Source organism: Microcaecilia unicolor, chromosome 2, assembly GCF_901765095.1.
Source record: "Microcaecilia unicolor chromosome 2, aMicUni1.1, whole genome shotgun sequence".
Classification (NCBI taxonomy): domain Eukaryota; kingdom Metazoa; phylum Chordata; class Amphibia; order Gymnophiona; family Siphonopidae; genus Microcaecilia; species Microcaecilia unicolor.
In genome coordinates, this window is record NC_044032.1 from 301,910,046 (window position 1) to 301,936,814 (window position 26,769).

General features: G+C 42.8%; 1 protein-coding gene across 12 annotated transcripts in view; it reads left to right on the forward strand.

Annotated features, from left to right (window-relative positions):
- PTPRD (protein tyrosine phosphatase receptor type D) overlaps positions 1-26,769 on the forward strand; it is a 1,064,164-nt gene that overhangs the window by 70,019 nt on the left and 967,376 nt on the right. The gene's annotated exons all lie outside the window — the stretch shown is intronic.

The following is a 26,769-nucleotide window of genomic DNA, read 5'->3' on the forward strand; positions in this document are numbered from 1 at the left end:
AGACTCAGGAAAGATGTCAGGAAGTATTTTTTCACAGAGAGGGTGGTGGATGCTTGGAATGCCCTCCCGCGGGAGGTGGTGGAGATGAAAACGGTAACGGAATTCAAACATGCGTAGGATATGCATAAAGGAATCCTGTGCAGAAGGAATGGATCCTCAGAAGCTTAGCCGAAATTGGGTGGCGGAGCAGGTGGGTGAAAGAGGGGTTGGTGGTTGGGAGGCGAGGATAGCGGAGGGCAGACTTATACGGTCTGTCCAGAGCCAGTGATGGGAGGCGGGACTGGTGGTTGGGAGGCGGGAAGTACTGCTGGGCAGACTTGTACGGTCTGTGCCCTGAATAAGGCAGGTACAAATCAAGGTAAGGTATACACATATGAGTTTGTCTTGTTGGGCAGACTGGATGGACCGTGCAGGTCTTTTTCTGCCGTCATCTACTATGTTACTATGTTACCGGTCTATAATTTCCCGGATCTCCCCTGGAACCTTTTTAAAAAATCAGCGTTACATTGGCCACCCTCCAATCTTCCGGTACCATGCTCGATTTTAAGGATAAATTGCATATCACTAATAGTAGCTCCGCAAGCTCATTTTTCAGTTCTATCAGTACTCTAGGATGAATACCATCCGGTCCAGGAGATTTGCTACTCTTCAGTTTGCTGAACTGCCCCATTACGTCCTCCAGGTTTACCGTGAAGTCAGTAAGTTTCTCCGACTCGTCCGCTTGAAATACCATTTCCGACACCGGTATCCCACCCAAATCTTCTTCGGTGAAGACCGAAGCAAAGAATTCATTCAATCTCTCCGCTATGTCTTTATCTTCCTTGATCGCCCCTTTTACCCCTTGGTCATCCAGCAGCCCAACCGATTCTTTTGCCGGCTTCCTGCTTTTAATATACTGAAAAAAATTTTTGATATGTTTTTTTGCCTCTAATGCTATCTTTTTTTCGTAATCCCTCTTGGCCTTCTTTAACTGCAGCTTGCATTTGCTTTGACACTCCTTATGCTGCTTCTTGTTATTTTCAGACGGTTCCTTCTTCCATTTTCTGAAGGCGTTTCTTTTAGCCCTAATAGCTTCCTTCACCTCACTTTTCAACCATGCCGGCTGTCTTTTGGACTTCCGTCTTTCTTTTCTGATTCGCAGATTATGTTTGGCCTGGGCCTCCAGGATGGTATTTTTGAACAGCGTTCATGCCTGTTGTACAGTTTTTACCCTCTCAGTTGCCCCCCTAAGTTTTTTTTTAACCGTTCTTCTCATTTTATCATAGTCTCCTTTTTTTAAAGTTAAACGCTAACCTATTTGACTACCTGTGTATAGCTACTTCAAGGTTGATGTAAAAACTGGCAACATGCCAGTAAAAGAAAAAAGGTTCTTTATATCTTAAAAAGTTGAAACCAGTAATTATTTTCCTTCAAGAGACTCATTCACCTAATTTATTTTCCTTTGTTAACACATCTAATTGGATTTTATTTTCCATTAATAGTTCATCAGATGGTAGAAAAACAGGGGTCTTTATTTTGTTTCATAAGAATTTAAATACACAAATAGAGCAAGATATAGATGCCTCAGGTAGCTGGGTAATTGTCAAAATATTTGTATTTAGCACACCCTTAATTTTGGCTAATACCTATGCACCAAATTCGTATTCATCCGATTTCTTTCTATCCCTTTTACAAAAACTACAAACCTTAGATCCCGTCCGTATTATTTTAGCGGGAGACTTTAATTCCCTTTAGACATTTGGCTAGACTTCAAGCTCCAAAGCAATACCCACTAAATTCTCTGTTACTTTACTTCACTAATGTTACAGCTACACCTCTCGGATTCTTGGAGATTACTATATCCTACTACCAAAGAATATATATTTTTTTTCATCCCTGCATAACAGTTTTTCAAGATTAGACTATTTTGTAACATCACATTCACTAAGAATCAGTCTCTTCATCTACTATCTCTACAATACTCATCCCTGATCATGCACCAATCTCTCTGACTATAAAATGGGAATTGTTAACCTCACCTAAATCCCCACTATGGAGACTTCATCCTATCCTCCTAACTGATGAACAAGTTAAAACTCATGTATAGCGCTTTTTATTAAAGAATTCTTTCAATTTAATACTCCTTCAGAATTACCTGTAACTACTACTTGGGAAGCTTTTAAAGCTACCCTAAGAGACAAACTGATTTTAATTAATGCCTTTAAAAATAAACAAGATAATGCTTCTGTTGCTAAATTAGAACAACAAATAAAAGATACAGAACAAAATGTTATCAACACCAGTGATTCATCTATACTTAATATGCTGTATAAACTCAAATATACGTTAAATATGATAATTAGCAAAAAGCCAGATCAGGAAATGTTTGAATCTCAAGCTAAGTATTATGCAGAGAAGGACCAAGCAGAAAAATGTTGGCTAATTATCTAAAAAGAAAAAGAGCCAAGGTACAAATTCCAGCTATACAAATGCACAATAATAAGATATCTACATCCCTAAAAGAAATTTCACAGTCTTTTAATTCTTTTTATTCAACACTATATACATCAGAGTCACCTCAATCAAGTGCTGCTCTTGACTGTTTTTTTTCTGAATTAGAGAGACCTACTTAATCCTGTGCAGATGCCACCATACTTCAACAAAACATAACACAAAAAGAACCACTTGGCACAATTAAATATCCAGTCAGGGAAAGCTCCAGGCCAGATGGTATTCCTATTGAATTGTATAAAAGTAAAAAAAAAAAATGAGTTACTGGACATATTGCTTGAACTATTCAATTCTTTAACACCTGATAATGTGCTAAGTCATCATTTCTCAGATGCAATCATAAATGTCATTCGTAAACCAAATTAAGATTCCCTCTTAATATAAAATTATCGTTCTATAGCAAAAATCTTATAATCTACATTTAATTAATTAATTAATTAATTAATTACATTTATATCCCACATTTCCCCACTGATAGCAGGCTCAAAGTGGCTTACATAAATCTGTAGTGAGGCTGCAGTGCAAGAAGAACAAATTATACAAATTGAGAATAAGATAGGAAATAACAATTAAACAGCAATAAGTATGAGATAATAAGTAATTAGTGTCCTTGGATCTTATTAATGGTAAGAGATTTATTTAAATTAGGTTGAACCTAGGGAATAAGCCTTCTTAAACATTTTACTGATTTGGGTAAGGCATTCCACAGTTGAGTGCCTACGTATGTAAAGTTGGAGGTGTAAATTGATTTGTATTTAAGGCCATTACAGTCTGGGTAGTGCAAGTTCAGGTATGATCATGATGAACTGGATCTGTTTCTGGGCGGTAGGTCGACCAACTCAAGCATATATTCCGGGACTTCACCGAAGATTATCCTGTGGATTAGTATGCATATTTTAAAGGCTACTTGTTCCTTAATGGGGAGCCAGTGCAGAATTTCTCGAAGTGTTTTTGCAGATTCAAATCTGGGTTTTCCAAAGATCAGTCTTGCCATAGTATTTTGAGCCGTTTGTAATTTCTTGAGTAGTTGTTCCTTGCATCCTGCATATATAATGTTGCAGTAATCCATCTGATTTAAGACCATAGATTGTATCAGATTGCGGAAGACATTGTGAGGGAAGAAAGGTTTTATTCATTTGAGTCTCCACATTGAATAAACATTTTCTTTAATGATAAAGTCTTATCAGGTCAGCTCAAACAGGTCAACTCGGGTTGGATTCATGCCAGGTTGTCTACAGATAATTCTCACTTATATTTTCATCTTTCACACACAGCTCTCTCCAGTCTCCACCCTGTTATCACTATGGCCCTAGACGCAGAAAAGGCTTTTTACAGGGTGGAATTGGACTTTTTTTCAGTTTTACAATGGTTTTGTGCTCCCTTTACATTCATCCAAAAAGTTAAGGTTTTATATGCCTATCCAACTGCAACAGTCCTGACTAATAATACGTTATCTGACCCTATTTATCTCAAATGAGGCATGAGACAAGGTTGCCCATTAATGCCATATTTATTCAAAGTAGAACTAGAACCCCTCCTTATTGCCCTCAGATGTCATCCCCAAGTTACAGGCATCTCGGTCAAGGGATTGGAGATTACATGTTCAGTTTATGCAGATGATGTTCTCTACTTAACTAATCCTAAAACCTCCATATCTGATGCACTTCAGCTAATTGATAGCTTCTCTACATTTTCAGGATATAAAGTTACATCTATAATCAAACTAAAGAGCTATAGAGGATAATGAAGCAGTTCTTACTATATCAAACAATCCTTTCTAATGTTGGATCTACTGAAGTGGAAATGTGGCTCACTGTGTTCTATGTCATACAGAGAATGTGATCATGGAGCAACAGACTCCTTAATTCTAGGCTCAAAAGTCCATAAATGAACGGAGTTCTTGTTGTCATCATTGGCTCCAAAAAACCTCCAATAGTTATCAAAAAGAAGTTTTAATTTTTCAAATTTTAAAGTTCACCAAACCAAAAAAACTTATATAAGTGCACAGCATCTTCACTATCTCCACGGTATGGCCAAAAAGATTTTTAATCTTGATTACACTCTTTCTTTTTCTGTAATTATCTACATACCCTGCTCTCCACAGATCACCCTTTCAGACACTTATCATCTGTGTGTTTTTTGTAGTGAAAAAGGTGCTGGTACTCAAATGCCAGGGCCACCCTTTGGGGTGGGGTGATCACTGAGGGACCCACCCTACAATAGCCAGGCCCTTGCAACCAGTCACAGAATCCATGACAAGGCACAATTGGTGTATAGAACCTGAGCTCTTTCATTAAAACTTGGGACCATGGGTCAATTTTAGCAAACAATAGAAAAGGTGCCGGTACTCAGTACCCCCACAAAAAAAGCCCTGCTTATCATAAACTCTTTGATATTTTGTCAATAGCTCAAAAACTCATCACCCTGGAAATCAACAAGACTTTTAAATGTTCACTGTTGGTGGCAATCTATTCTTTAGTATCAGAAACTTGAATTCTCGATTGCAGAAATATTTGGTACTGTTCTGAGTAAAAGGAAATTGTGGTCACCCGTGGAATTGTATGTTAGAAGTTCAGAATCTAATTCATATTTAATATTACTATTATCAAACCATTTATATTTACACTACACTACTTTCAAAAGAGAAATACATTAAAAAAAGTGGCATAAATCTACATTTGGACATTTTTCTCACAAGAACATCAAAATTGGTATTTTTGAAACCAATTTTTTTACATTTTTATATGAAGTCCATCAGAAGTGTGTTCAAATCACAACGAGGCATGTTAGGGGTGTGTTAGTGGGATCTGAGCATTCTTAACACTTGGTTGTTTTTCAGCCATAACGGAACACAACAAAACAAAATTGTCCAGGACTAAAACTAAGATGTTTCGAGCTAAACCTATTTTTATAACAAATAAGGCACAAAAAGGTGCCCTAAATGACCAGATGACTATTGGAAGGAATCAGGGATGACCTCCCCTTACTCCCCCAGTGGTCAATAACCCCCTCCCAACCTCAAAAATGTGATTAAAAACATTACTTACCTGCTCTATGCCAGCCTCAGATGTTATACTCAGGTCCATTAGAGCAGCATGCAGGTCCCTGGGGTAGTCTAGTGGAGGGTGCAGTGCATTGCAGACAGGTAGACCCAGGCCCATACCTCCCCCTACCTGTTACACTTGTGGTGCAAACTGTGAGCCCCCCAAAACTCACCAGATACCCACTCTACCCACATATAGGTGTCCCCTTCACCCATAAGAGCTATTGTAGTGGTGTATAGTTGGGGGCAGTGGGTTTGGGGGGGGGGGGGGCTCAGCAGACAAGATAAGGGAGCAACTGTGAAATGTGTACCTGGAATCATTTATATGAGGTCCAGAGGAGTGCCCCCTAGGGTTTCCCATTGCTCTGCTGGGATGTCTGTATGGCCACTCTACTAAGAATGCTGGCTCATCCTATATCCAGATATGCTAAGGCAGACTATGGCTGGAGCTGGGGTAGAGCTCAGAATTACCCAATTAGCAGTGATATTCCGTTCCCTAACCTCGTAACTATCCGAATACAGTTAGAACAGCAAAAAAGGCTATCCTAACTTTACTCAGGTAGCTCTCAGTTTGATACCAGCTCTGAACAACTGGATTTAATTCAGCCATGGCTGTCTGTATTTAAAATAGAAAACACAGACAGTTCCAGCAGAACATTGACCCCTTTTAAGACTACCTAATTAGTTTGAATTCACCCAGTTAGGTAGACCCGTTCAGTTTCTATTTCTATATTCTTTCAGGAGGAAGATAAGCTGTGATATTGTCTAGGTGGCTTTTTGTTATTTGCATTACCTCCTATGCATACCACCATGAAAGCAACATAACTAAACTCAGCAATACAAATAACCGTTCACTTAATGATGGCTTTAGAGACCATGCAGCCCTTAATTTAGTGTAAACTTTTTTTCTAATTCTGAGATTTTTCAGCCGCTGTGACCCCTGCAGGCCCAGTATACGCCTTTCATCAGTGCACAGGAATAATTCAAATCAGTATCCTGAAGCATTGGGGGGGGGGGGGGGGGGGGGCTCACTTTTAACTGTTGACTGTTGTTTTTAGTTTTAAATTGTTAATAAGCACAGTATGTTAGATGGATTGGATGTGACATTATGTACCCTGGAGAGAAGAATTGTGTACTATGAACGGTGATTAATTACATCATTATACAAGTAACCTTACAGTAAAAGACTTACACTATGTGACAGGAAGACATATGTTTCTTATATTTGTTTGGTTCACAAAAAACTCTTGTTTGTGTTGCTGCCACGTCAATACCAGGCGGTAGTTCCACTAGGTTTTGCCAGATCTGTGTGTTATCCATTTCATCATCAGTTGATAGCATGTCTGTCTCTTATTTAATTTAAAATGGCATTTACAATCAACATAAGCAACAGTTGAACTACAATAAATCTCTTTAATAAAATGTAATAACAGAGCAATGAAATAAACAATGCCACATTATAAAAAATATCTTCATATCATAATAAAATATGTTAAACTGCCACAATAATTAACTATTTAAAACAAACTAAGAAAAAAAAAACCAAGCATCAGACTACCTCCTAATTTTACTAATCTTAAGAACTGTGGGAACATGGAGGAGGGTGGTCCTGATAGAATACACAGAGGAGTAAAGGTAAACATAAAATAATTTTAGTGTGATGGGAGGGGAAGCGGTGTTGGAGAAAACCCTGTTCACTTTACAGATAGGGAGAAAATAAACACAAGCAGCCAGTTTGTAATGTAGCCCTGAGGGATTAGAAAAAATAAAACTAAGAAATAAAAAGGATTTTTAGTTTCCTGTTGAGGCTAGAGGCTGCTTTGTGGCAGTTTGAGCTGAAGTGGTTTCAGCCGCTGAAAAAGGGCTGGATTCGGGGGAGTAGCTGGGTCCGATACGCGGCAGGGTGATTCAGATCTAAAGCAGTGTAACAGTACTCAGATGTGTATGTGCTCTGGCTGGTCGCGGACTGTATTCTCGGGCCGCCCTGAAGAAGTTCCGGAGTTCCTGCGTGGCTGAATGACTCTGACACCGTGATGGTGGTGCTGTTGTCTAGCCTGCACATGTATAGGAAGTGTTATAGGCCAGAGGCCTTTATCAAGGAGTGCTGGGGTGATGCAGGGCCAGCTTGTCTGCTCCGGAGAGCTGGGAGAAGAGAGAGAACGGCCCAGAGCAGTGTGGGGGGTAGCCTGGAGCCTGAATCGGAGGATTTGGAGTGGTGGTGGTATTCGGGACGAGTTCACAGTGAGCGGATGTGCATTGGAGGCAGCAGCACAGCATGACTGGCTCATGTCAGAGTCACGTGGTGGGCGCATGCTGGCTCAAAATTAAAGGATTAAATACTTCAGAACCTGGGAAAAGGTATGTGGAGGAAGTAAATTCAAGAAATGTTTCTTGTAGGAGCTGGGAATGTGTTATTGATGTATAAAAAGGTCACACATTTTGTATTTGGCTGAAGAGGTCTCGTGATTATGGGCTCGAGACTGGAAGACTTATGAGTATTCTAAACTGTCCGATGTGACAGTTGGGAGGATGAGTAAATGCTGGATGGATGTGTACTGTGAGGCTGGCCAGAGAAAAAAAAACATAGGGGTCTGTTTACGAAGCAGCGCTATCGGCTGTCCATGTGCTAGTGCCGACACAACCCATTTTGGTAGTGTCACAGCATGCAATACTGTCTCTCAAAATAGGATATTCAGCTTCTCTTGGGCCTGGGACTCAGAGATAAAGTTCTGTCTCTCACTAGATATTGCCGTCGGCTTTTCACACACAGTTTTGCGAGGCTCCAATATGAACTTGGCCAACCTGGATGCAACATCTGTAAATATCTGGGAATCACATGTAGGTGGTGGAGGCTTAGGTGGTAGGTGCCCTGACCCCTCCCAGCCCTGCCCTTACTGTATCACTTCCCCTCTGAGTGGGAATGTGAGGTTTAATGTGGTTCTCCCAGTGAGGGAGTACCATTAAGGGAAAGTGGTAATATCCTGTAGACTCCTTAACAAAATCAAATTAATTCCTGATGCAGTTCTGCTCGCTTTCTGAACAAGTGTTGCTGACTGGGGTATTGAGAGGCACTGTCCAGATAGTGTGTGAATATACTTACAGATCACCTCTGTACTATGCAGAAGCCAGGGCGATCCTGCAGCATATCCAGATAGTGGCAACATTGTCTGCTATCCATACAAATTAAGTCAGAAAGCTGTCCTAAGGTATCCAGGTACAAGATTGAATATTGCCACTATCCAGCTAAGTTTTGGTAATGACAGCCTTATCCAGTAGAATTGGCTACTATCTGTATGATTCTGCTAAATATTCTCACATGTGGGTGACATCATCCACGTGGCCCAGTGTGGAGCTTAAACAATACAGGTTTTAGAACACACGCAGTGTGTCCACCATGCATGCATGAGTGCTTTCCCACGTACCATGAAATAACGGGACCAAATGTCTCTTCTCATCTGCAGTAAGGAAAGAATGCGATTGTTCCACGCTCTTCACAGCATCTGTATTGGCATCGATGTTGGGAGCTGGATTGGCCTAGGGTGCATTGGCCCGTATGGCTAAGAGGCCTGTCTCAGACACTGGAAGTGGCCGTGCCATCGATTGGATCTCCACCTGCCTCAGTGGTGGCCACTATGCAGGGCCCCTGGGACTGGACAGCTTCAGACCCAACCCCGAGGCAATTTGCAGATTTGACGTCATCCTTGTTGGCACCGACGAGCATCGATGACTGGCATCAGACGAAGGTCAAGAAGCATCAGTGTCGATCTCTCTTGATGCATGGTGCTGGGAGTTCCAAGGTATTGAGTAATTCGGTCCCCGAGAAGCGTCGGCCCCGGGAGGACTGCTCCCCTCCATACAGGAGGTGCCAATGCATGGATCTGCACACAGCCAGGACCAGGCACCCATTTCGACCCCTGCAGTTCAGCAGTCTGTGTCTGAACCGACACCCCAGCCTTTCCTGATGGCCTCTCTTGATGAGCGCATCTGGGCCATGCTCCCTGAGCTCTTGACAGGGTTTTTACAACACTGTGCATCAGCATCTGGGAGAGAAGCTAGAACCCTGGATTCTTTTAGGTGGGAGATGTATCAGGCCTCTATGCTCATCTCCCATATTCAATGTTATCATCTCTAAACGAGCCTATATGTGTGGAACTCGGTGCACAGTATGTCTGATTTGTCATATTCTCTCACACTAGTAGTAGGCCGAATCTCTTTGTCAGTAGGTCAAGCAGCAGAAAGCATGTAGAAAGTTCTTGGCCAGGGGCACCTAAGACACATTTGATGTGGCATCCAGGATCTCTGCCCATAGTATAGTGATTCGCAGACTGTCATGGCTGCATGTCTCTGACTTGGACCCTGTGGTCCAGTAGAGGTTGACGGATGCCATGTGCTGGGGAGATAACTTTTTTGGAGACAAGGTGTAGGAGGTCACTGACCTCATCAAGAAACACACTGACACCATTGACACTTCGTCCTGCCGGAAGTCTGTTGCATCTTCTTCCTCATCAAGGAGATGTTTGGGCAAGTTGAAGAGGGGTCCCTACTACTTTCAGAGATGTAGGTATGCTCCTTCTTACCAGCCTCAGCAGGCTCAGTCCCAGCATGCTCATTCTAATCGACAGCACGCCCAAGGCCCCAGGGATGAACATTTGACTAACTCCAGCACAGCATAGTCACAGTAAAGGTGATGTCCCAGATGACCTACCTGTCAGAAGGAGACTGAATGTTTTCCAAGAAAGGTGGGCTCTTCAACCAGTGGGTTCTCCAAATAGTCCATCTCGGTTACGCCCTGCATCGGCATCAAAGACCACTAAATTGTCCCTGAGAGCATCTCGCTTCAGCTCTCACACAAGCAGGTACTTACAGAGAAACTTTCCGCACTTCTGAAGACCCATGTGGTCGAGCCCATTCCACCAGGGGAAGAAGGGCAGGGATTCTATTCCAGGCACGTCCTTGTGCCCAAGCAAACAGGGGAGATGCGTTCCATCCTAGACCTTACAGCCTTGAACAAATTCCTGGTCAAAGAAAAGTTCAGGATGGTTTCCCTGGCCACCTTTCTCCCCATGATTCAGGAAAATGATTGGCTATGCTCTCTGGACTTAAAGGATGTTTACACTCACATCCTGATACTTCCAGGTCACAGGAAATATCTTTAATTTTGGCTGGGGACACATCGCTTCCAGTACTGTGTGTTACCTTTTGGCTGCGCATGAGTTCCCAGGGTTTTCACCAAGTGTCTTGCAGTAGTTATAGTGTCGCTATTCAGACTGGGATTCTTATGAAGGAGTAGCCTAGTGGTTAGTGCAGTGGAATTTGATCCTCAGAAACTGGGTTTGATTCCCACTGCAGCTCCTTGTGACTCTGGGCAAGTCACTTAACCCTCCATTGCCCCAGGTACAAATAAGTACCTGTATATACTGCTTTGAATGCAGTTGCAAAAACCACAGAAAGGTGGTATATCAGGTTCCATTCACTTTCCCTTTCTCTTCCCCTATCTGAACGATTGGCTGGTGAAGAGCCCTTCAAAGGACAGTTCTCAGGAGTCCATGTGGAGAACTAGTCGGGTGTGGGAGCACCTAGGGTCCATTATAAACTACCCCAAGTTCCATTTCCTTCCCGTTCAGCAATTGGAGTTCATTAGAGCCCTGCTAGACACACAGAAGGTGCGGGCTTTTCTCCCTATGCCGAATGCGGACTCTCTTGCCACTTAGGACCGAGTCAGCCAGCAGGTCACAGCTCGGAAGATGTTGAAATTGTTAGGCCACATGGCCTCCATTGTCCATTTCATGCCTTCACATGAAAACTGTCCAGTGGACTCTAGCTTCCCAGTGGTTACATGTCTCTGGGAACCTAGTGGATGTCATTTGAGTAACACCAGAGTTGGTTCCTTCTCTACTTTGGTGGACAATTTGGTCCAGTTTGACTGTGGGACTTCCAAATTCCTTAGCCCAAAAAAGTGCTGATAACGGATGTATCCCACTTGGGGTGTGGAGCTCATATGGATAGGCTTCATTCCCAGGTACTTGGTCAGCTCAGGAATCAGATCTTCCAACCAACCTCCTGCAGCTCCAGGCAATCTGGAATGCTCTAGAGGTTTTCAGAGATCTGCTATCCAACCAAATTGTAGCCATTCAAACAGACAATCAGGTTGCAGTGTCCTACACCAACAAGCAGGAGGTATCGGATTACACCTACTGTGTCAAGATGCCTCTGCATGGGACACTGGGCAGTCCAGCATGGGATGCTTCTCAACGCCACTTACCTGGTGGGCAAATCAAACAGCCTGGCCGACAACTTAGCAGGATCATGCAGCCGTTGTCATGCAACATGAGCATTGTTTGCAAGATCTTCTGAGTGCGAGGCACCCCTCGGTGGATCTCTTTGCCACTCAAATCTATCATAAGTCCCTCGGTTCTGTTCCAGGCCCACGGCAGACTAGTGTTGGATGCCATCCTCCTTCATTGGGGGACAGGTCTTCTGTATGTGTATCCTCCCATGCCTCTTGTGGGAGGACTTTGCTGAAACTCAAGCAAGACTGAAGGACCATGATCCTGATCATTCAGTACTGGCCTTGGAAGATCTGGTTCCCTCTTCTTCTGAAGTTGTTCTCCGAAGAACCTTGCAGATTGGAGTGTTTTCCGACCCTCATCATGCAGAATGAGGGATCTCTCCTGCATCTCAGCCTCTAGTCTCTGGTCCTCACAGCCTGGGTATTTGAGAGCTTAGAATTTGCTTCTTTGCATCTTCCTGAGGATGTCTCCCGGGTCTTGCTGGCATCCAGGAAAGATTCCACTAAGAGGTGTTACTCTTTCAAGTGGAAGAGGTTTGTCGTCTGGTGTGAGAGCAAGGCCCTAGATCCCCTTTCTTGCCCTACACAGACCCTGCTTAAATACATTCTATACCTTTCCGAGTCTGGTCTCAAGACCGACTCTATAAGGATTCACCTTAGTGCGAGTAGTGCTTACGAATGCCGTGTAGAGGGTAGGCCCATCTCTAAACAGCCTCTACTTGCTCGCTGTCAAACTTCTGCCTGTGTCATGGGACCTCAACGTCATCCTCACTTAGCTGATGAAAGCTCTTTTTGAGCCATTGGATTCCTGTCATCTGAAGTACTTGACCTGCAAGGTTTTACTTTCTGTGGTTGTTACTTCAGCTCATAGAGTCAGTGAGCTTCAGGCTTTAGTGGTAGATCCACTTACACTAATTTTCATCATAGCAGAGTAGTTCTCTGCATGCACCCTGCCTAAGGTTGTGTCAGAATTCCATCTGACTAGTCAATTGTTCTTCCAACATTCTTTCCCAAACCTCATGCCCATCCTGCACACCTTGGACTGCAAGCAAGCATTAGCCTTTTACTTGGAGCGGACTGGGCCCTACAGATAGTCCACCCAGCTTTTTGTTTCTTTTAATCCCAACAGGATGGAGGTCGCTATCACACAATCTCCAACTCACTAGCAGATTGTATTTCATTCACATGTCTAGGTTGGGCTGCCTCTTGAGGGTCATGTCAAGGCTCACAATGTCAGAGCCATGGCTGTGTCGGTAGCCCATGTCTTCATTGAAGAAATTTGTAAGGCTACGACGTGGTCTTCAGTCCACACATTCACATCTCATTACTGCCTTGAGCAGGACACCTGGCACGATAGTTGATTTGGACAGACATTTATGCAGAATTTGTTTGGGGTCTAGAATCCAACTCCACCCTCCTAGGCCTGTTTTGTTGTGTTCCAGCCTTGCACGCTTACACAGTTGTATATAGTTTTAGGTTAATTACTGTTTGTCCTTGCCGTTGCAAGGTCCACTTGACCAGTGGTTGTTTTTTTTGTGAGCCTGGTAGCTAGGGATTCCCACATGTGAGAATATGGCCTGCTTGTCCTCGGAGAAAGCTAAGATACTTACCTGTAGCAGGTATTCTCTAAGGACAGCATGTCATTCATCTCACATACCCTCCCACCTCCCATTGGAGTTGATTCTATGTTAATTTATAGTACTGATGGTCCTGTGCTTTGCAGTGTGCGGGAATCCACTCATGCGTGCATGATGGGGTCGCTGCTCGTGTTCTTAAAGCTCTATTAACTTGTTTAAAGTCTGCACCAGGTGACATAGATAACGCCACCCACATGTAAGAACAAATGGCCTGCAGTCCTCGGAGAACACCTGCTACAAGTAAGTATCATTGCTTTTTTGACCACTGCAGTCAGTATCAAAGAAAAAAAAAAAGACACTAAGTGACACCCCTCCCCCCCCCATGTGGTCAGCTATTTTCTCAAAGTAAGGTATTTCTACCTAAGCTGGGCTGTAGTCTTGATGCACCTTCTGAATGGCAAAGAATTAAATACTATTTTTTTAAAATTTAATTTTCAAATTAAGGGCTCCTTTTACAAAGCCACTCTAGCAATTCTGGCCTGGCTAATGCATTGAATGCTATTCAATTCCTATGGGCTTCGTAACATTTGCTGCCCAGGAATAGCTAGTACAGCTTTGTAAAAGAAGCCCTATGTTTGTTTATTAGTTTTAATATACCACCTTCCTAGACAAACCACCAAAGCATTTTACAAAATAAAAGAATATAGATTAAAAGAGAAAAGGAACTCCATAATGCTGACAGTAAAGCAACAGTAGGCTTTTAAGAAGAGAGACATTTGTATGTTGAACCTTAAAAGTTTGAATCAGCTGCTAATATGCTATCCACAAAATGCTCTAGTGAAAAAGAATGTCTTTAGTCCTGTCTTAAATTTATGCCAGGAGCACAAATACAAGGGGAGAGTATCCCCAAGGACGGTACAGTATGAGAAACGGCACTTCGACACACAAGAATTGAGTCTAGGCTTAGTAGCAGAAGGAATTACAAACAAGTCAATAACACTTATACAGAAATCTGATCAGTTAGACATGAATAAGTAAGAAAACATTTAACCAAATACAGCACAGCCCACAATTATTTCAGGACTCCAAGATTAGAAGGAGGAGAAAATAATAAGGCAATTACAGTGTTTTCTTTAACTGGATAATAGAAAGCTGCAGGCAACCACCCCAGACTCAAAATGCTCATTCCTAGCATACCAAGAAGAACTAATCCCCATCACTAGCCTCTCGGAGGCTAGGAAGGTAGCAAAGTATGAGGGCTAAAAAATATATATACCTAACAGATTGATAATGTACAATACATTTACTAAGAAATTTGAGAAAAGACACCCCCGATTTAAAGAACTCTGAAGCATTATAGAAGAAATTGCTTTCTCTTTTTCTGGATTTCTCTAGAAATATCTGTGAATAAAAGGATTTTACAATTCAAGAACAGCTTGTTCCAGTATTTGCCCCCCCCCCCAAAAAAAAAGAACTTTAAGTAAACACTCACTATCAAAAATAGTGCAAATGAGACAAGTTGTGTAGAAGATATCACAGAGGTTGTATCAGGCATCTCCAGAACTGTAGCTAAAACATACCCATTTGAAGTTCTGCTTCCTCTTGTGGTTATGAACTACATTAGAGTAATTGGCAAATAATATGCCCAAACGGAGGCAGCTTATTTTGAGGTACTAACGGTAGTTCCAGCAAATAGTTCTTCACAGTGCTTTTTTTGTAGGAAAAAAGGTACCGGCACTCATTATGGGCAGGGTCACCATCTATGGCTCCGCCCCGATGGCAGCCACACCCACAGTAGCCATACCCCTTATACCAGCCATGGCACATATAAGCAGTATCATTGAAAATACTATATCAGTGTAGGAGGAAAAAAAACTTGTGATTTTTTTTTTCATTATAAAAAATTTGTATAAGCTGTTAAGAGCTTTAGTATACCCACTGCAAAATAAGACAGCAGATATACATTCTCAAATTGGACATATTCCAAACACTAAAATGAAAATAAAATGAAATTTTTCTACCTTTGTTGTCTGATGACTTTGTTTTTTTGATCATGTTGCTCCCAGTCTCTGATTCTGCTGCTATCTGTTCCCTTAACTCCCTTTCCATGGCTTCCTTTCCATTTATTTCTTTGCTTTCCTCCTTTTTTTTTCATTTCTTGCCCTACATCCATAGGTAAAAGGTAGGTCCTCCATGGACTTGACTGGAGGAGGTATAGAGTGGATCTAGCTTTTGCCTATTTTATTCATCTACTAGTAAAAAAGGCCCGTTTCAGTTTTTAAGGAAACGGGCGCTAGCAAGGTTTTCCTCGTAGTGTATATGTTTGAGAGTGTGTGTGTGTGTGTGTGTGTGTGTGTGATAGTGACTGTGTGAGAGAGTGAAAGTGACTGTGCAGGTGTGTGTGTGTGTGTCAGAGAGAGAGAAAGTGACTGTGCAAGTGTGTGTGTGTGTATCAGAGAGAGAGTGAGATTGGGTGCGATTGTGTCTGTGAGAGAGTGTGTGTGTGTCAGAATGACAGTGTGTGCGAGTGCATATGTGAGACACAGCGAGACCGAGAGTTTGCTGAACCCCTTCCCCTCCCCCCTTCCACCCCTGTCTGAGTTCCTGAAACCCCTCCCACTTCTTCACATGTGAGTTCCAGGACCCTCCTGCCACTTCTTCCCATCCCCCCTCTCCCCTTCCCACTTCACCTCTCCCCCCCTCTCTGAGTTCCAGGACCCCCCTCCCCTTCTTCCCCTTCCCCTTCTTCTCATTCCCCCTACCCCCTGATCCAGGACCCCCTTCCCCTTCCAGTTCCAGGACCTGCCCCTACCCTTCCAGTTGATTTCCAGGAATCCCCTCCCCCCGTGTAGTTTCAGGACCCCCCTCTGTAGTTTCATGACCCCCTTCCCCCCCTCTGTCGGTCATGACCCCCCCTTCCCTCCCCTGTTGTTTCAGGATCCCCCTCCCCACCTCCTGCACGTTTTTACCTCCCGCACGCTTCACATAGCCTCTTCTTTCGCTTCTGTTTCAGCTGTTCCTCTTGTCCCGTTTTTACCTCCTGCACTGTAGGGACGCCGCTTCACACAGCCTCTTCTTTCTCTTCTGTTTCAGCTGTTCGTGTGGTCCCGCCCTCAAGGGCGGGACCACACGAACAGCAGAAACAGAAGCGGTAGAAGAGGCTGTGTGATGCGGATGATGGCACTGATCTACTGCCGGAATCAGACCACGGAGCCACGGTCCCAGGCAGAGACCGAATGTTGGAGGTGAGACTTATTATATAGGATGTGCAATTTTTCCTCCTCTTTTCCCTTTTCCTCATCTCGTCAGTATGTATCTACTTCCTCTTTCCATTCACATCCAGCATTTTTCCTCTCCCCTTCCATCCATGTCCAGCATTTCCCCTCTCTCCTCCCCTCCATCCATGTTCATCTCACTTCCTCTCTTCTCTTCCCTCCCCTCCATCCATGTCCAGCATTTCAACTCTCTCCCCTTCACTCCATCCATGTCCAGAATTTCTCCTTTCTGCCCTAAATCCATGTGCATCTCCTCCTCTGTCTTCCCTCCCCTCCATCCATGTCCAGCATTTCTCCTCTCTCCCTTCCTCTCCAACCGTGTGCATCTCCTTCCTCTGTCTTTCCTTCCCTCCATTTCTCCTGTCTTCCCTGCCCTCCACTCCATCCAATGTCTAGCATTTCTCCTCTCTCCCATCCCCTCCCCTCTATCAATGTGCATCTCCTTCCTGTCTTCCTTCTCCATCCATGTCCAGCATTTCTCCTGCCCTTCCCTCTCTTTCCATCCATGTCCAGCATTTCTCCTGCCTTTTCCTCCATCCATCCATGTCCAGCAACTCTGCTGTCTCCCCTGCCCTCCCCTCCATGTCCAGCGATTCTCCTTTGCCCCCGTCGAGTTTCAGTATCAACCCCAGCCGTAGCTGCCCGACAGCCGTGCTTTCTGTTCCTGTGCCCCGCGACACGTTTAAACCTTTTTTTTTAAACTGAAGTCAAAGCGGCGGCATTAGTGAAAGGACCAGGCTCGCCTCCTCCAGCCTTCCCTTTGTTAGTTCGTTCCCTCTCAGTGTCCCGCCCTCGCGGAAACAAGAAACAACATCAGAGGAAGGCGGGACACTGAGAGGGAACGAACTAATGAAGGGAAGGCTGGAGGAGGCGAGCCTGGTTCTTTCACTAACGCCGGCACTGCGACTTCAGGTAAATAAAAAAAAAATTAAACGCGGCGCAGGAATAGAAAGCAGGGCTGGCGGGGAGCTAAGGGCGGGCAGGTGAGCTGGCCCTAGGAAAAAAAGGTGCTGGTACAAAAAAGCACTAGTTCTTAAACATCTCTTGAGGAGTTACAGATGGCAACTTAGGAAAATTAAGAATATGAAGGTTAGACTTCCTTGTCACATTGTGCGAAGCTTCAGCTTTCAAATGAAGAGATGAAACATCTTTAATCATAATAACCTGAAATTGTTGTTAGGCTTCCACAGTCTACTCTATCCTCTCAAGCCGATAAACAGGAGGTAAATCATGAGTGTTGTTCCACTGGAATCTGAGTGCTCAGATCCCACCATAGAATTTGCGCTTAACATCAAACTTTTGGGGCACTATATTGAACTGCCCCCTTATTCTTTAATAGATCACCTTAAGTTAGGCACCAGTTTACGTACTCAGATTAGAGAATAGGGGGGAGGGAGAAAAAGGATGGGACTTGAATACCACCTTTCAGTGGTTATAGTCTAAGTGGTTTACATATTATATACAAGCACTTATTTTGTACCTGGGGCAATAGAGGGTTAAGTGACTTGCTAAGAATCACAAGGAACTGCAGTGGGAATTAAATCCAGTTCCCCAGGTTGCTACACTAACCACTAGACCAGTGTTTCCTAAGTCCAGTTGTGGAGTACACCTTGCCAGTCAGGTTTTCAGGATATCCATAATGAATATGCATGAACTTGATTTGCAAACACTTCCTCTATTCTATGCAAATCTCTTTCATGCATATTTATTATGGATATCCTGAAAACCTGACTGGTAAGGGGTACTCCAGGACTGGACTTGGAAAACATTGCACTAGACTACTCCTCCACTAGCATTAATGAGTGTGACTGTTACAGACTCCCACATAAGAGCTAGTTGGGCACAAAGTGGAATTCTATAATCTTAACACACAACTCACATTATGCAAAATTGCAAAAGAGGTGTTTACGTGAGTGGGGTATGGTCGTCTCTCACAATTACACACACATGTTATAGAACAGTGTCTTTTATGCAGCAAAGTGCAACATTTAGATGCACACATTGATGCCTGCCACAGATACGATCTGTTGGCACAACAATGCCAACTTATACTAGAATTCAATAATGGAATCTGGGCTTCCAGACCCCATTACAGAATTCATACTAGTGCCCAGCATTTTGGTACTTAACGTTTGGAATGCTTTGTAGTCTGCAACATATGTGCATAATTGTGGGAGAGTGCCTTGCCCCTTGCATTTGTGTGCTGTGCAAGTTGTACAATATAGATATGGACTGCTGCTTAGTACCCAACTAGCACTTATGGGTAAATCTGTAACAATCATGCACATAAGTGCTAGTATTCTATACTCTTGAGTATGCAAATGGTGGGTACATTTAGCTGCTGACATTACGGAATGAGGAGGAAACTGTCCAATCACCACTATTGCTTTAAGGAGGACAGTGTAATCACTAGCACAACATCTGCATCTGGTTTTATGGAACTGCAAGTGACTATAAAACCAGCATTGACACCTTTAACATTGATTTCCTGTGTACGTTGAACCTCGTAGACATTTCTCACTAAAAGTGAATATCATATATCTAGCTAGTTGAAATGCCATTCTGGTCATGTGGAGGGGCATTTTCGATATGATGTCTAAGTCCGATTTTGGACATTTTGCACAAAACGTCCAAAATCCAAATAGGAAAGAAGGTCATTTTCGAAAAAGAAAAACGTCTATCTTTTTTTTTTTCTTTGAAAATACTGTTTCGAACAAGGTTTTGTGCTTTGGACTTTTTTTCGGTCCATTTTCGGAAAAAAAAACCTTGAAAAACTGCAAAACGTAGAGATACATGTCATTGGGATGTAGGAGAAGCCAGCATTTTTAGTAGACAGGTCCCCCAGATGTACCAGGAGAGCAATGGGGCACCCTAGAGGGCACTTCTGTGCACTTCATAAAAATGCTTCCAGGTACCCATCTCAACTTTGCTCTCTTATCTTGTCCTCTGAGCCCTCCAAAACCCACTACCCCCCACTATATACCACTACAATAGCCCTTATAGATGAAGGGGGCACCTATATGTGGGTACAGTCGGTTTTTGGTGACATTGGGAGGGGTCACAGTTTCCACCACAAGTGTGATATGTAGAGGGAGATAGGGACCTGAGTCCCCCACTCCACTGTGCACTGCACCAACCACTACACTACTCCAGGGACCTGCATGCTGCTGTAATAGACTCGACTTGAATATCTGAGACTGTCATAGAGGGTGGTAAGTCATATTTTTATTCATATTTTTTAGGAGTGGGAGGGGGGTCAGTAACCACTGGGGTGATATTTGGGGGGGGGGGGGGGTCATCCCTAATTCCCTCCAGTGGTTATCTGGTCTTTTAGGGCATCTTTTTGTGCCTTATTCATTATAAAAACAGGTCTAGCTCAAAATGTCTTCTTTAGTCTTGGACGGTTTAGTTTTGAGCCATTATGGCTGAAAAATGTCCAAGTCTTGGACACCCAAACCCCACCCTTAACATGCCCCCGACATGCCCCGTGAGATTTGGATGCACTGCAGAAGAACAGCATAGAAAAAGGTTTGAAAAATAGATTTTGACAATACCAATTTGGACGTTTTTGTGAGAGAAACGTCTAAATGCTGCTTTGCTCCACTTTTTAGACTTTTTTCTCTTCCAAAAAGGAGCCCATAGTCAGCTGCCGCATTTTGCAGTAACTTGTTGGCAGAGTTAAAAAAAAAGATGCCAGTACAGGCTTTCAAAGGAAAATCTATTTTAGAAACGTGGAAAATAATTTTCTGAAACTCAAAACAAGTAGGATGAATCACTGGCATGTACTATCTAACTGGAGGATTCAAGTGAAAACAGATTTAATTGTTCCCTTGAGTACCTCATGGACACTACTTGGCCGAAATTTTCAGAGTAAGACGTGAAAAAGAAAATCCCACAACAAAAACCTGAATTAAGGGCTAGATCTGGGCGAAAAAAAATATTAAGCAAAAAAATCCTCTGAGGCAGTTTGGCATCAGAATTTTCAAATGGCATGACATGGCATTTTCCCAAGTATTTAATTACTGCAATTTTAATTTGGGAAGAAATCCACAGAAAATATTGCTTGTGCCATAACAAATTAGTCTTCAAAAGAAGTTGGGATTTTGTCAAAACTGTTCTACTCAATAGTTGGGTGACTACAGCGGGTTCCCCCACCCCACTCATTTTCATTTGTTACAACTTCTGCTATAGGCTTTTTTTTTTGCCTTTTCAGAAACTGCAAAAGATGGACTCTCAAAACTGTTCCTGAGCCCTATTTTTGCCCCAAATGTACATCAGTCCTTAAATGTGTTGTGGGATGTTAGTGGGAAAGTCCATATACACAACTATGTGGACTTTTTTACTCTATGGACCCTTTTTACTGAGGTGCACTAGCATTTTTAGCATGTGGTAATAGGACGCGCTAACCATGTAGACACCCATAGTAATACTATGGGCATCTACAAGGTTAGCGTGTGCTAAAAATGCTAACGTGCCTCTAGAGCGGCTTAGTAAACAGGGACTATATAGTTTACTGTATACGTACTACACAGATGTACTTGGTTTAGACCCAAGAATGCTGAAGATCTCACTAAAATTGCTGGGTTCTTTGTACGCCCCTTTCCTTCTCCCCAACCTAGAGGAATGTTTAACAGAAATTATATGATAGTGTTTCTGATTTTAGCTTTTAACAGATAAACATCATAAATAAATAGTGGGGATTTTTGTACTCTAAGACCCTCTAATTAATTGAAAAATAAACATCTACATTTACAATTTATAAATACCTAGAAATAGAAGTCGTAACAATACATAAGGGGTTGAGACTCAAGAATACTGTTCCCTCTAAGGCAGTGCTCATCAATATTTTTGTGTCCTTGACTAAAGTTCTGTTAACCCCCCAGAGGCTCAGAATAATAATGCACCTGTGGAGAGCCCACCCAGGTCATGATCCCAAACATGGGTTTTGTGACTCCATAACGAGTCCCAACCCACAGTTAGGGAAGCTCTGTTGTAAGGTGTGCATGCACATGTACATGGCTGCACAGCATTCCTTGAGTGACTGCAAATGCCAATGCTGGGCAGTAGTTAACTACTTTGCTACATAGTTAAAACTACTTTTCAGCAGTTAATCCAAAAAGATTAACTACTCAAAAATAGTTGGTAGTTGCCCAGTAGTGATTAACTACTTAAAATGTAGTTTTAACAAAGTAGTGTAGTTAGAGCAACAAATCTCAGTTTTATTTTTAAGTTCTTCTGTTCCGCTTTCTTACTGACTTACTAACACCCCAGCTAGTGCAGTTCTCTTGTGATATAATATCTTTGATTTTGGAGCAAATGATTGGATAACATGAGAAATTGTATTGTGATTGGATGGTGATGAAGGAAGTAATGTGATTGGATAAAATGAGAAACTGTACTGTGATTGGATTTATAGGAAGGAAGTACTAGTCTGGAGCTTGCTCAAAGTTTGCGGGCAGCAGTTTTCTGAGTGCTAATCTTTGATATAAAGAAAAGCACACAGGAAACATTGAATGCAAATTTTGAACAAGCTTGTGGTGGTGGCAGTGGCTCTGACTTAGGACAGAGTCTGGGAGCAGGTGCAGACATGTAGCATGTCACGGTCCACCATGATTGTTGTGCTGTGGCAGCTGGCATCTGGCTCACCTGCTGTTCTGTACGGATGTGGACGCCACTTCCAATGGCCTGCACGTCAGCCCTGCTCTTTGGGCACACAGCAAGTTTCTGGAAGCCTCATTTGGATGATGTCATGCAAGGGCCGCCGTTTTCATGTCTGCCACCTCCTCCTTGTGAAGATAGTGAGTGGATGTTAGCTCAAACCTGTTCCAGCAAACCTTGCTTTTCATGCGCCCTTCTCCAACCCGTTCTAGTGAGTCCTGCTCCAACCTGTTCCAGCGAGCCTCGCTCTTTGTGAGCTCTGCTCAACCTGTACCAGCGAGCTCTGCTCTTCGGGAGCTCTGCTCAACCTGTGCCAGCAAACCCTGCTGCTTGTGAGCCCTGCTCAAATCTATTCTAGTAAGCCTTGCTCTTCAGGAGCCCTGCTCAATCTGTTTCAGGAACTTCCAGCGAGCCCTGTTCCTCGTGAGCCCTGCTCAAAACCGTTCCAATAAGTCTTGCTCTTTGGGAGCTCTGCTTCACCTGTTCCAGTGAGCCCTAGTTTTTGTGAGCCCTGTTTAAATCTGTTCCAGTGAGCCTCGCTCTTCAGGAGTCTTCAACTTGTTCCAGTGAGCCGAGTTCCTTGTGTGTCCTGCTTGCACCTGTCCATTCGGTGACCTGTTGGGGTTTCCCTGTGGCCCATGAGCTCACCATCCAGATCCTTACAGATCTGTAATGGTAAGGGATAAGAAGCACACTGTTTTGTTTTGGGGGGGGGTTTGTGAATCATCTTAATGGTGTGGGGAAATGTAAAAAGTGGGTAGAGGATATGCTGGAGGAGAGTCGAAAGAGACCCTGGGAGGAAGAGGATCGATATAAATCATAAAGGCAAATGCTGGAAAGAAAAGAGGATACACAGGATAGATGCTGGGGTAGGGGAGATGAGGCTGGAAGAAAGGGGAAGGAGCCATTGGAGCCAGTACCAGGACTGAAGGCAGGAGAGAGGAGGTGGACGCAAAGGGCATGAAGAATGAAGCACAGGGCTTAAACTGGTGAAGGTAGCAAGAATAGGGAGCAGAATGCTGGGGAAAGGAGGCAAGGGTGCTTTGGGTGAATTTCTTCAAAATGGCGGTAAATGAAGCCCAATGAATAAATAAAGGGGTAGATGTGGGTGGAGAAGGAAGGAAAGGGTGGAAGAGGCTGGGGAAAGGAGATAACAGGGGGCGGGATGAAAAGGGAGGAAGAGGCAGGAGGGTAGATTCTTGGGACTCTTCAGTGCCTTCTTTGGAAGGAACAATATTGTGAATAGCCCCTTCACAATGGCATAATCTTCTGCTTGTCTATGACTACAGCACTAACTGGCTAGAGAGAAAGGTAAGGAGCAAGTTGATCACACCTCACTTTGATATATTGTTTTAAGATTAGCAAGATAGGAATACTGTTGCCTTGCAAGAAACTTTAATCTTTGTTGCTATTTATGTGATTCAGCTGATGCTGTGTAGTACCAATTAGATCAGAGCAGAAACTCAAGGTCAGACCAGTACAAAATTTTCCTTAGGTGGCTTGCCATAGATCAGTGCAAACATCAGTTGAAATTCCCAGATAACCCTAATACTTATGGTCAGCCTTGTAGCTCAGTGACAGTGTTGCATGTTGCTGTGTGAAAGGTCCTTGGTTCGATTCCTGGATTGAATTTCATGCTTCTCGAGTTGGCTGGAACTGGTGAAAACTCCAGAAGTGTCATGGTCATGGAGAAGAGTGATTCCTGGTGGTGAGAGTTAAAGCACATGTTAAAGGGTTCTGGATGGTGCTCTGCTGTGTGATTCCCACTTCAGGTTTGTTGCCGCAAAGACCAATGAGAGGAAGGGATGCTCTGTTAAACTAGAATAATGTTTTTACGGGTACTTGAGAATGAAGGATCAGGGTGCCAGATATCCCACACTAGTTCCCAATTGAGCTGGAATTAAAAAAAAAAAAAAGGAAGGTTTATTGGACCCAAAAATATACTTCAAAAATGCAACACAGACATACATGGCTTATAAAAACCATTTGGCCTATCCAGTCTGCTCATTTATTCCATCTAACATGTAGTAACATAGTAGATGACGGCAGAAAAAGACCTGCACGGTCCATCCAGTCTGCCCAACAAGACAAACTCATATGTGTATACCTTACCTTGATTTGTACCTGCCTTATTCAGGGCACCCCTTCCTCTCCCTTAGAGATCCTATGTACTTGTCCCATTCTTGCTTGGATTCAGATACAATCTTCATTTCCACCACTTCTACTGGGAGGCTGTTCCACATATTCACCACCCTTTGCATGAAGTATTTTCTTAGATTATTCCTGAGTCTGCTCCTTTCAACTTCATCCTGTGCCCCCTCATTCCAGAGATTCCTTTCAATAGAAGAAGACTGACCTCATGTACATGTGTTGTATGGAGTTATTTAGATGTCTTTATCATATCACTCGTCTTTCACTTTTTTAACGAAGTAGACATACTAGGTTGGTTGGTTTTTTGGGTTCTTCATACAATCAAAATAAAACCAACATCTTGCCCATACCCCATTGCTCTTTGAGCTAAGCCAGTGCACAGTCTGAAACAGTGTCATATTTTGACCAACAGAGGGAGTATGGTCCAACAAAAGATCTTGTGCTTATTTATTACATCTAAATAGAAAACTACTATAACAAAAGCTGTGTTTTTTTTAAAATAAGAGGCCTCTCCTCTGAGTAATTTTAAGTTCATTAACTGTTGTAAAATATAATTAGCTGTTCAGAATCATAGCGATACTTTTCTAAATAGCAGTGCAATTCTCTTTTAATATGCAGTTGCTTTGTTTGTTTGATTATAGTGATTATGCTGTTCATTAGTACTGACTACTTAGGTAGGGGTAGTTCAGATCAGATCATCAAAGGAGCAGCAGTCTGTGAATAGCTTCTATTTTGATCTTCAAGAAATTCTTTGCATCTTTCTTCAGTGGCATCAGGTATTTAAATATGTTAAAATCCTTGTACTATTTCCATTTCGGCTATTAACCAACAATAACTTCCCAGTTTTCTCTGTGCTTCAAACGTTTAAAAAAAAAAAAAATATATATATTTTTTTTTTAATTGTTGTTGCTCATCTGAAAAGGAGAAAAGACCACCTGATGGAAGGTTTCCCTCTGAAAAGTATAGCATCCATATCTGCACTCCCTGTTTTGTCAGGTGGAACATACGCCAAAACCCAATATGTTCATTGTATGGTTTTACTACTGATATTTTTTTTAAATTGTCCTATCATAAAACTGTAAGATGAAAATTAGATTATCTTGCAACTTTAATGGCTCTGCTTCCAAATGCTTGCCTCATAAATGCATGGGATCTTGGCCATGTTGCCTATTAAAATGGACTTGCCTATATGCTTTTCTTTTTTCTTTTTATGAGAAGGATACAATTTCTAAAAGTATGCTCCTACCAAAACTAATGAAATGATGTGCTCAGATGATCACCAGAAGTGCTTAGCTTAGTCAACCAAGTGAAGGCTGGGTGCTAGCCTATTTCAAAGAAGAGCCTTAACTATATATATATATATATATATATATATATATATATATATATATATATATACATACACCATGCACTGCTCAGTTTTTCCTTGTTTAACACAATTCATGATGTAAGCACAGTGTTGCTTGGTCAGTCTAATCCACTTCATGACAGAAAAGAGTGGGTGATTTGAAAGTGAACATTCAGATAGAACAAGGTATTTAAATTGCTGACATTTTTGTAATTTCTTCACTTGAAACACACAGAGCAAACAGTTTGTTTATTCTGTAAAGCCTATTTTTATCTATTGTATTAATGTGTTTCATTTCTACATGCAAAAATCCTCCTAGTTTGAATCACTGATTGTTGGATCTTTTCAGAAAATGCTTTTCATGTGAACACCAGCCAAATCTTGATCTGCATAGTATTGCACAGGCATCACATTGAAACAAGGGATTGGATGCATACACAGCTGCTTTGTGGTGTTGGTGTTTATTCATCATCACCAAGTTGCAATTCTGTTCAAAATGATAAACAGCTGTATAGCAGATCTGATGCCACTGTGCTCTGTCTTATGTGACTGAGGGGCTCATTTCTGAAAGAGAAAAGCGTCCAAGTGGAGGGGCATAATCGAATGGGACGCCCAGGTTTTGCTGAGGATGTCCTCGCAGGACGTCCCCGCGAAGGGGCGTGGGAAACCCGTATTATCAAAACAAGATGGGCGTCCATCTTTCGTTTCGATAATACGGTCGGGGACACCCAAATCTCAACATTTAGGTCAACCTTAGAGATGGTCGTCCTTAGAGATGGACATCCCCGGTTTTCAGTGATAATGGAAACTGAGGACGCCCATCTTAGAAACGACCAAATCCAAGCCATTTGGTCATGGGAGGAGTCAGCATTCGTAGTGCAGTGGACCCCCTCACATGCCAGGACACCAGCCGGGCACCCAAGGGGGCGCTGCAGTGG